The following is a 12,695-nucleotide window of genomic DNA, read 5'->3' as shown; positions in this document are numbered from 1 at the left end:
TAAGGCTACTGGTGATACATGGTCAAGGCTAGCTACTACATTGTATCTTTTCTTCAAAATCTTGCACATATGATGTTCATTAAACTATAGCATAACATACTGTTATCTCCATTATTATAAGCTTCAAGCTTGGTTTATTCAGCTTATCTAGAAGTAAGGGCCATTTTTAGTAACTTGATTTATTCCTGGAGATGGCTTGTAGGCCTAGTTACTTATATTGTGTAATGAGTCAACAAACCTAAGTTTTCACATTTTCATTGAATTCTCTTTTTGGGCTCCTCAAGATTATAGCTTCAATAATATTTTTTTTTTCAGAAATCGGTTCTTCATTTGCTCCTTTATGTTTCAAATTATAACAAGTTCTTTATAAATAAAAGATTTGTAATTCTGTTTTGTAATATACAGTACATATTGTACTGCCCAACAGAAAGACAGATAATGTTTTTGTGGAAGGACTCCAAGAATGTCAAACAGCAAGCCAAAGTCAGAAACAAAAGTCTACCCTATCTTTTAGACAAACTGGGAACCTATTAAAAAATCAGAAGTTAAAACCAAGACCAAGTGATTAGATTAGTTTCTTTCATTAAAACCAAAATACAATAAAAAATATTTGAAGTCAAAAAGACAATCACTAAGATTTGATAACTAGGAACAGTTATAAGCAACAGTCTTTCACACAGTAATTCAAGGATTGTTTACACTCAAAGAAAACATGGCCATCCGAACCAACCTTTACACCTGTGACTTAATGAGGTCAGGGTCACAAACTCTGTTAACACACCACCAGCAACTGCTGGTCACAACACAGCAACGGAATCCACAAAATGGCAGTACCCGAGATAAAAGACAAAATAATGTTGTTGTAAACTTTAAATGAATTTTAAACTTTATTAAGGTGCAATAAATACAAAAACTAAATTTAGATTTAACCGAAAGTCAACAGACTACAATCAATTTATATTTTAGCCAGAATATCTGCTAGTATTTAATACATTTTGAAATCAGCGTTAGAACAAACTGGAATACTTGTCCTGCCTGAGCTTTATAGCCACTAATATAGGCATACATTTTTTTCAGCAATGGTTGATTGCACCTTTGTATGGAAGAATATAAATGTATTTTATTGCCTTTCAGAAACATTGAATTTTCACATGAGATCAACATTTGTTAAATAACTTCACTGAATCAGCTTTGTTGAGTGAGCTTTAGCAATCAAATATCCTGGTGTCTGGACATTGCTCTGACATGCACTTGGTCCCATGTGACATGTCAAAAAGCAAATGTTAAAGGACAGAGGACCAAGAGTAGAGATGCCATTGAAAGAAAAAAGGCATATTTTCCTCAGCATGAAGAATAAAATATGCAAAAATATAAATCATATTAATAAACCTTCAAATTATTTTGTTAAACCAAATCACTACAATTTCATGAGTCCTGTTTAAAAAATAAAGTCTATAAATACAACAACAACAACAACAACAACATTTATTTATATAGCACATTTTCATACAAACAGTAGCTCAAAGTGCTTTACATATTAAAGAATAGAAAAATGAAAGACATAATTATAAAAAATAAATTAACATTAACATCGAATAAGAGTAAGGTTCAATGGCCAGGGGGGACAGAAAAACAAAAACTCCAGATGGCTGGAGAAAAAATAAAATCTGTAGGGATTCCAGACCATGATACCGCCCAGTCCCCTCTGGGCATTCTACCTAACATAAATGAAACAGTCCTCTTTGGATTTAGGATTCTCGCGGAAGGGCTTGATGATAATGATGGTCACGTAGACTTCTTCCTTTTAATCCGTCCATCATTGTTGGAGCATCATGAAGCTTTGAGTAGGTGGAGGTGGCGCAGGCCACCACCACAAAGAAACCGGAAAACGAAACAGAAAAGAGAGTAGGGGTCAGTACCGATTTTAGAGCCACCATGAATAGTTGTTATGATGAATTGAACATACAGAGTATCAGGATTAAGTTAAATTACGATTAAAATGAAGTTATAAAAAGGCCATGTTAAAGTAATGTGTTTTCAGCAGTGTTTTAAAGTGCTCTACTGTATCAGCCTGGCGAATTCCTATTGGCAGGCTATTCCAGATTTTAGGTGCATAACAGCAGAAGGCCGCCTCACCACTTCTTTTAAGTTTTGTTCTTGGAATTCTAAGGAGACACTCATTTGAGGATCTGAGGTTACGATTTGGAATATAAGGTGTCAGACATTCCGATATATAAGATGGGGCGAGATTATTTAAGGCTTTATAAACCATAAGCAGAATTTTAAAGTCAATTCTGAATGACACAGGTAACCAGTGTAGTGACGCTAAGACTGGTGTGATGTGTTCTGATTTTCTTTTCCTAGTTAAGATTCTAGCAGCTGCATTCTGCACTAGTTGCAAACGATTTATATCTTTTTTGGGTAGTCCTGAGAGGAGTGCGTTACAGTAATCTAGTCGACTGAAAACAAACGCGTGAACTAATTTCTCAGCATCTTTCAGTGATATAAGAGGTCTAACTTTACTTATGTTTCTTAAGTGAAAAATGCTGTCCTAATGATCTGATTAATATGTGATTTAAAATTCAGATTACAGTCAACAATCACCCCTAAGCTTTTTACCTCCGTCTTGACTTTTAATCCTAATGTATCCAGTTTATTTCTAATAGCCTCATTGTATCCATTATTGCTGATCACTAAAATTTCAGTTTTCTCTTTATTTAACTTGAGAAAATTACTATTCATCCATTCTGAGATACTAGTCAGACATTGTGTTAGTGAATCAATAGAATCGGGTCATCAGGTGCTATTGATAAGTACAGCTGTGTGTCATCAGCATAGCTGTGGTAGCTCACGTTGTGCCCTGAGATAATCTGACCTAACGGAAGCATGTAGATTGAGAATAACAGCGGACCCAGGATAGAGCCTTGTGGAACACCATATTGGATATCATGTGTCTTCGAGTTGTAATTCCCACAACTAACAAAATATTTTCTCCCTGTCAGGTAGGATTCAAACCAATTTAAGACACTTCCAGAGAGGCCCACCCATTGACTAAGGCTATTTCTAAGAATGTTGTGATCAATGGTGTCAAATGCAGCACTCAGATCTAAGAGGATGAGAACAGATAAATGGCCTCTGTCTGCGTTTACCCGCAAGTCATTTACTACTTTAACGAGTGCAGTTTCTGTGCTGTGATTTGTTCTAAAACCTGACTGAAATTTATCAAGAATAGCATGTTTATTTAGGTGGTCATTTAACTGCATAATGACTGCCTTCTCTAGAACTTTACTTAAGAAGGGCAGGTTAGAGATGGGTCTAGATTATGTTTCTTAAGTAGGGGTTTAACTACAGCAGTCTTAAGACAGTCTGGGAAGACCCCCGTATCTAATGACGAATTTACTATGTCAAGAACATTATCAATTAGTACGCCCGATACTTCTTTGAAAAACCTTGTTGGTATCGGGTCAAGGACGAAGGTGGAGGGTTTTAATTGAGATATTATTTTTTGTAAATCAGGTAAATCTATCCTAGTGAAAGAGTTTAATTTGTTTATAACAGGATGTTGGGGTTTAGGGGGATCCTTAGTGTTGGGGAGATATACTATGTTATTTCTAATATCATTAATTTTTTGATTGAAAAAAAAAAATACGAGTAATACGAGTAATGTAAATCATCTGAAATAAAGAATTCTGTAGAATAATAATATTGCTTTCTAAAAATGCATTTTTTTTCTGTAGTAGCTTTGTATTTTGTACATTTCTGAACTTTGTAGCAATGTCTTGAAGCTAAAACTCTCTTTAGTGGCAGCTGGTTTCCCTGCAACCCTGAGCATAATGCATAACATAGAGAAGTAGGTCTCCATGATGGTACCTACACTTTCTGCTGGTTAGATTAAATTACAGTGAACCCTCGTTTATCACGGTTAATCCGTTCCAGACTCTACCGTGATAAATGAATTTTCGCGAAGTAGGATTCTTTATTTATAAATCAAATATTTTCGCAGTTAGAGTATAGAAAACCTGTTTACGATCTTCTAAATATGTTTTTTAACATTATTAGAGCCCTCTAGACATGAAATAACACCCTTTAGTCACCATTACACTCGTACTACCCAATATATTAGACAAAATAAGAGAAAATAAGACATATTAGACGTTACAAATATCATATTGCTAGGCACTCGCCTTTTAAGGCGACCGACTTTTATCCTCAATTTTTGTGCACTCCATGTGTACATCAGGCATGTAAGTGTAGAGAATGAGAACATCAAAGTGCCCATTCATAACATCTCCCGAAAACCTAAGGTTTTTTTATCCCCTCAAGTGCCTGTCCAAAGTCGTACAATGTCAGCCCGGATCTGTACCGCTAAAGACGGAGTTTCATGCACTAAATAAGCTATAGATGAGAATAAGCAAGCACCATATCCCCTGATATTTACTACGCGGTGAGGCATTTGTATTCCATCAACATTAATTATTTCCAGAGACATAATTTTGTCTATTTTTCCAGCGCATCGTGCACAAAAGCAAGGGAACGATGAGAGCACCAGAACTCTGCTCACATCGCATTAAACCGTACCTCAAGCCACAAGTAGTAAGTCTGTAATAAGCGGAATACCGCTACACTTTGTACTCAAGGGACGGAAGGACAATCCCGAACGCTTTTATATAGTAGATTATTGTACTGTACATTTAATTACACACAAACACACACAGTTCTTACACACAACCACTAACCTATGAAGGCACGACCTCAGTAGGAGAGTCTTCAGAGGTGGTGCAGTATCTTCAGCAGGTGCGTTGTTGTCTTCTCCCGCTAAAGGAGTACTAGGAGTAGGCAGTGGGTGTCTGGGTGCGCGGCTGAAGAACATCTTGATAGGCAGTTGCTGGCACTGTCTTTTCATATGCGTGAGGAGGCTTTTGTAGGGTATTGCCATCTTTAATCATATCCAAGAGTTTCACCTTTTCCTGGCTAGTAAGCATCTTCCTCCAGTGCTTAGTTTTATTGTTAGAAGGCTTAGAAAAAGCAGCGTGTTTAGGAGCCATCGTAGGGCTTAGATAAAAGTTCTCAGAAAGCGCATGCGTAGTGACATAAGCATGTATGAGAAAAAAATCGCGATAGAGTGAAGCCGCGAAAGTCGAAGCGTGATATAGCAAGGGATCACTGTATAGATCTTTATTATCAAATACACTGCAAGAGTATTGTGAAATTCTTGTGTCACAGTTCTGGTGATATATAATTATATACAGTAAATACATAAGTGTAGCATAAAATAAATACATGAATTAATACAGTACCAACGATAACAGTTTTAAAAAAAAGCAACACAGGGTACAGTTACAGATAAGCCAGCAGGTGGATATGGTACATAGTTTAGGGAAGTCATTACCAGGTTACTGGGAGTTCAGTGACCTTATAGTCTGGGGAAAGAAGTCATTCCTAAAGACGATGGAGCAAGTGGTGAGGTTTCGGTAGTGGTTCCCAGAAGGCAGAAGTGAAAACTAGACATGAGCTGAATGGCTGTCATCAGAGATGATGGATTCAGTTCTTCTCAGACAGTTGAATAGATGGTATAAAATTGTGGAAGGTCTTCCCCAATTATTTTAAAACCTGTGCAGACAATCTTTTGGATGAGTTTGCTGGCAAGTCAAGTTACCAAACCACACCATGATGTATCCAGTCAGGATACTTTCGAAACTGCAGCGGTAAAAGTTAATTAGTTTTTTGGTTCCCACACAAAAGCTCTTTAGCCTCCTCAGAAAATGGGCTTTTGCTGAGCCACTTTTAGTATACAGCTGGTATTTACTGACCACAAAGAGCAATCAGAGATCTGGGCACTCTGGAACCTGTAGTTGTTAACTGTCTGAACAGGGGGCTGCTGACGTGAATTGGAGCATAACTGCCTTTGTTCTTTCTGTTTGTTTTTTGTCAACATTCATGGAGAGGTTTTTGTTATTGCACTATACACCTCTGTAAGCAGCCACCTCGTTGTCACTGACAAGGCCAATCACAATGTTGTCATCCCTGAATTTAATGATGCAGTTGCCCTCATGCTTTGCTACACAGTCATAGCTGAATAGATTGTATAGGAGTGAGCTGAGGCAGCAGCCTTGAAGAATGCTGATGTTGGTGAGCAGCATGGAGCAATTATTTTTGCCAATCCTCACTGAATCTGGACTGTTTGTCATCTATTTAGCAGATACTTTTATTCAAAGCAACATAACCAAGTAAACATCAGTCTGGTATGAGACTGTTTGGGAACAAGTGTTACAGGACAAGGATACAAAGTTGATCACCACAAGTGAACAGCTCAGAACAAAATATAAGCGAGTTGCAATTCAATTCCTAGGATACAGAAACTTAACATCAGTTAGACAGAAATCCTACAAACAAGAGCTTCCTTATATGTTTTTAAAACAAATTGAGGGAGTCAAACTTTTAAATGGTGGTGGGCAGCTTGTTCCACCAGCTGGGATCTACACATGAAAAAATTCTGGACAGAGATTTGATACCATGTAGAGGTAGCATCAACATACACTTCTGGCTCTTTATTGTCCCTTTAACAGACAGTTTTTTTGAGTGGAGGAAGCACGATGGTGCATTGGTAGTGCTGCTGCCTTGTAATAAGGAGACAAGGATTCACATGCCAGGTCCTAACTGCAGACTATTCTCCCAGTGTCTGTCTGGGTTTCCTCCAGGTGTTCTGGTTTCTTGTTGCAGTCCAAAGACATGCAGGCTAGGTGAAATTAACCTCTGTGTGTGTGTGTTCGCAGATATTTGTCGTTGAGAAGGAGCATATGACCTCATACTTATTGGTACTGCCTCTCACAGAATCTCACCTTGCCTGTTGCCTTTTCCAAGGAACTCCACATATATATAAGACATAATGCTCCCATGCACATGTGGTTGCACCAGGGTGGTAACTCAAATTGCAGTTGCCTTTGCTTCTTTTCCAGGTTGGTAGGAAGTTGTATAGTTTCATACAACTCAAAACATTTATAATCAGGAGAAATAATGCAATTCTTAATATTTACAGGGTTTTATATCATATTCTGTTAAATAAATTAATTGTGTTACCTGTACTGATCAGAAGTGGGAGAAAAACATTACACAAGAATGTGCCCATGTAACAGCTTATTAAATGTGTTTTCTTTGATAAGCATACAGTTTGCATAATAGCACAAAAAATATTTTTTTCTAAATCAATGAGGACAATGCCCAATTACCAAACAAGGCTAATCTAAATATTTTTTTCAAATTAGGCAATCATGTTCTAGCATCACTCAATTATTTTGTTTACTGAACAAAGTTTGCTTACAGCTCAGTTACCTTATTCTAATATCCTTGTAGTGCCACTCAATAAAATGTAAAGTTGTTCTTGAGGGTATAAGAAAGATAACCAATCTTAATTAAGTAAACATAAATTTCATATGAAGAAAGAAAACAGCAATAAAATGAAAACAAAGTCTTAATTGTCTCCTCGGGTCACCAAGTAAACATGTGGCCTTTTGAAGATGTTTTGCCATTAACATTTGAGCCTCCTGTGATGAAGCAAACAGGTAATATGAATTCTCTTTTATTTTCGGAAAATTGTGCTGTAAACATTACTAGACAAAGGGAGAAATGTCAGGTTAATGTGGAAACAGCACAATGATATTGCTTTATATGTGAAGCCTAAAACAATCTTCCCCTTTTCATGAGCATAATGCTTTTCTGAAAAACCCTGGAGACCTCTAAATCAAAAAACATAATCATCGTTATTTTCAAAGATAAAAAACTGTTACATTACTGAGTCCCAAAATAGTCACCTTTTTCTGTAAAATCACACTATATTACATTAAAATGAACACACTCACTTCAATAATTAAATATACTCATCAAAACACACTCTATAGTAGCATTTTTCGCTTCATTAATGACTCAATAATATGGTAGTTTACCTGATACCATTAAGGTCTACTGCTACTGTTTCACACAGTTTACACTAACATTTGTAAACAAAGCAAACTGGTGATATTTATTGTTTACGTGCACTATAGTTGCCATTACTTATAAAAAATGACAGTAAAGAAAAGACAAAAATGCTATCAGTGTTGAATTTGCCAAGCAATTTGAGCAGAAAAGATGAAGCAGGAGATGGTGTTATAATTGCTGTCTTCTAGTTGGTAATTATGGCAGTAAGAGAAATGGAGATGGAGAAGGAAATAATGGCTAGAAAGAGGCACCAGGTTCTTCAAAGTGCATTGCTTAATCATCCAAAACTTCTGCAATGGGAGGACAATAGAGGCAAGAAGTAAGATTTAAATAGATGCTGATCTGCTTGACTCTTACTTTCCTTTCAACAAATGTATATCACAAAACATCAGTTCTAACCACAAACAAAATGTCTCATAGGTTGAAATAGGGTATTAAATGATACCTCTTATAAATTCAAAAACTCAAAGCCCGGTATCTTGGCAGATACTCTAATACACTACTTTAATATTTGCATTGATAAAAAAAATGCATAACCTACAATGCTAATAATTAAAATCCAGTAACTTGATTTAGTTGGCACAGTTCAGGGGATAATTTGTATATTTTTCTTTGGGTAAAAGCCAGGCCTTATTTAGGCCATGCTTACCAAATATAAATTAACACACATTTATTTTTATCAACAGAATAATATTATCCGAACACAACTAATAGAAGAATATAATGCCACAGTTAAAACAAATACAGTAACAGAAAAATCACCAGAAAAAATAAAAGTTGTTGTCTATCAATCTGGAAAAGACCAGCCATTTCTAAGGCTTTTAGACTCCACTGGTCCACATTCATTTCTCAATTTCCTAACGAAAAGTTATCTTGTCAAAATTACTCCAAGAAAACTATATAAATATTTCTATGAATGAAGTCACAAAGACATAGGGAGTAAAAATGTAGTGATCTGAATGCCTCAGCATTTTCAGCATTCACTCATTTACAGGTCCTTTTTTCCAATTTAGTTTATTTTTTTTTACCTTTTCTGAATTTGGCCTCTATTGTTTTTTGCTATTCTGCATATGCCAATTTTTAAATATGTCTTTTCAAAATTGGAACTTGTTTAACCTCTATAAAGATATGTTTACCCCTGGAAAAATTACTGTACTGTAAATACCAAAACGTCACCCTAAATACAGTAAGAAAGGTTATGTCTAGAGTCCACTATTGAATTGATACAGATTTAGTATACATCCTTGTGTGACAAACGTTGAAAAAGTATCAACACACAGTGTTGCAATAGGATAGCGTTTCTCTTTGACACTATTCTTATAATTTCTCTGTTGATTATACATGAGAGGGTAGTGTCAGTGCCTGACCCGCAGTAATGCCTCTACCTATTGTGTTATTGTAAGTAAAAATAGTGTAAGGCATAGTGAATTCCACATTTCCTGATATGAGCATTTACAGTTGCATTGTGAATAGTGTTACTAATTATGCTAACATATTTCTTGACTGCAGTTACTTTGCTTTTTAGTCATGCAGCTACTTGCACTATTATGAAGCTTCATGTGACCAGATTCACCAGGCATATCATGACAGTTTGGTGGTACATCAGTTTCACTAATCTTGTCTAAGTTTGATGACCAAATCACATTCTCATCACTATTCCTTGATTCAACTAGTGGTTCGATTTCAATGTGTAATAAAACCGATTTTACTGCTTTTCATTTACATGCCTTTGTGTTTTTAAGTTGAAGGTTTGACCCCACTCATCAATATTGATAAGTTACTGCAGAGTGGTAATATACTTAAAAATGTAATAATTTATTTGCCGTATGATGATACTTCATCCACAAGATGGCAGAAGAGTACTGTCCCATGCATTATTCATAGTTAATCTAAGCCATCAATAAGGAACTGCAAATATGTGATCCATGCCAAAATAGTAAGGTAACAGTCATTAAAATAAAATGTCCAGAGCTGCTGGGGGTAGAACATGACTAGGTGTTCTACCAGTTTAAGGGAAGGTAGTATCTACACAAAGTAAATGGACCAGGGGTGGAAATGTAAACCAGGAATCTGTATCCAAAAAAATCAAAAGAAAAATGTAAATAGTGAAGCTAAAGCTAAAGCAGTCTTATCCCAGCCCACATGAGCTGCTATTGTTTTAAAAGTTTCTATGTAATCACCAATTTATTTATTGTATTGTTTGAAATCCAGCTGCTTAACGTAGCCAACCCAGTGGGTCAAAACTGCAGCATCATCCATATGCACCGTTCCATTGCCCACCCTGACTGCTACTCTCCAAGGAACAGATTTGGGTGTGGGTAATGCTTCAATTCCTCAGTAAGCAGGACATGGGTCACTAGACCATAGATGGTGTGTCACTTGCTCACAGATTCCTCTAACAAGTGCCTCCTTATCTGCCCTCAGGGCTCTCACAGCTGTCCTTCTCAGTTCCCGGTCCAGACCGGAGTTGCCATCAAGCACACTGCGATTCCTCTCGATAATATCCAGGGTGCCTTGAGAGGTGAAACGCCTTCTTCTGGGCACACCAGCAACACAAACATAACCCTCAGCAACCTTCAGGGTCTTGCCACGGAAAGTCTCCCTCATCACATTAGGATCAGCAGTTGCACCCAAGTCCATAAGTCTCTGGGTATTGAGGCTGATTGGGAACCAGCCAATCTCACTGAGATTGAACAGGTGGTGAACCACCTGAGGGTAGGGAAGGCTGCAGTGATCTGTGGTATCCAGGGTAAACATCTCCAGGCTGGTGGTAATGCTGTCCACCTGGCATTGCAAGCAATCTTTGCTTTTGTTTGGGAGACTGGAAAATTAGTCTTGTCATCCTTATCTGGAAAGGGAAAGGTGATCACGTGGATTGTCCAAACTACAGGGGGATAACACTGATCTCAGTGCCGGGTAAGGTCATTGCTAGGGTCATCCTCAATAGGATCCGTGACCTCTTGCTTACCTAAAAGTGAGTGGAGCAGTCTGGTTTTATGTCTAAGAAGTCTACCATCGACCGCATGGAACTCAGGCTTCTCATTGAGTGTAAATGTGAATATCGGCAGAGTTTCTTTGCAGCCTTTGGAGATTTTCATAAAATGTTTGATTCAGTTGATTTAGCTGCCATGTGGGACATCCTGAGACTTTGCGAGATCCCCTCAAACCTGCTGGATGTCGTTGCCAGCCTATACACTGGTGTTGCATTGTAAGTTCTGTGCAGAGTTGAGGCAGAACATCTGCATTTTCCCAGGTGATCAGTGGTGTGTTCTTGCTTTTATGCTGTTCATTGCTTGCATGGACTGGGTGTTAGGTAGGATTGTGGGACCAGCAGATGTGGGGCACCTGTTGGTGAAGAGAGACTTTGCCGAGGATGCTGTGATCTTCATGGAGTCAATGAAGGCTCTGACTGGGGCTCTCGAGAGACTGAATTAGGAGTCTGAGTGTCTGGGCTTGTGAGTGTCCTGGATAAATACCAAGATCCAGGTCTTTAATGACATGTTGGGCACAGCCATCATCAATGTGTCTGTTTGTGGAGAGGTTTACTCTATTCATGTCTCTGTTGACTCTTCCTATGAAATCAGTAGATGGACTGGGAGAGCATTGGGGATCATGAGGTCACTGGAAAGGGGTGTGTGGCATTCCCGATATCATTGCAAAAGACACCCATTGTGAGGAAGCGTCAGCTACAGCAATATGGTCATGTGGTGTGATTCCCTGAGGGTGATCTAGCTCACAGGATCCTCATTGTTGAGGACCCGAGTGGCTGAACCAGGCCAAGGTGATGCTTATGAAACACCTGCCTGTGACAGATAGATGGTCATTTCCGGAGGGTGGGACTTAACCATGTGTCTACCAGGGGGGATGCCAACCGGGATCCTGTTTCATTGTTTAGTGGGTGTGGCAACTTGCTGTGCCAGTGCATGCTCCTCACCTGGCCTGACCTGACCTGTTCAAATATTTTTTCTAAACACAAGTAGAAAAACCTCAAGTGAAAAATGGCAGAGATAGTTAATGTCCTGACTTCTATAAACCTGAGCCCCATTCTAACAGCTTTTCATCAAGGAGAGAAATAATAAATGCAATTTGTGACCTATACTGAGATGTGGTATTCCAGGCTCACTGCTGCTAAACACTAGCTGGAGGTGAAGGGGTTGGTTAAAAAGTCCAGCCTTTGCTACATATGATAGAATTCCATTACTATCTGCTGGAACACATAATCACATCACTGACTTATTTCTGAAGTGCTTTTATATTTTTGTTAACCTGCTTTATCTCACTTAGAGAGTTGTTCCATCTTAGGGCCACTCATAGTTCATGTTTCAAGTGTTTAATCTGCAATCCAAAAGAGCAGGCATCTATAGTCAAAATATTAAAACTGATTGCCAAATCAAAAATCTTAGCCTAAAGTATACCTAAAAGTCATATTATCCTAAATCTTCAAAGAGCTTATTACACACATGTTTTGTAATTTACTACAAACTTTCAGTCAATGTACTGACATCATCCAATGTGACTTCTGGCTGTCACAAGTAGGTAGTTAAGATTTTTGCTTTGTTTTTTTGACCTTTGACTCTTGCCAAACATATTGCATTTAAACACAAAGTATTTTGTCTTTGTTGTTTTGATCTTCACCCATTCTCTGACCAGCCTTTTGGTTTGCTCTTTGAATGCTTGATTTCCTGGTCCTTTGCTTTCATCTTGTTTTTTTGGGGCATGAA

Source organism: Polypterus senegalus, chromosome 2 (assembly GCF_016835505.1).
Source record: "Polypterus senegalus isolate Bchr_013 chromosome 2, ASM1683550v1, whole genome shotgun sequence".
Lineage (NCBI taxonomy): Eukaryota > Metazoa > Chordata > Cladistia > Polypteriformes > Polypteridae > Polypterus > Polypterus senegalus.
Note: the sequence above shows the minus strand (reverse complement) of the source record.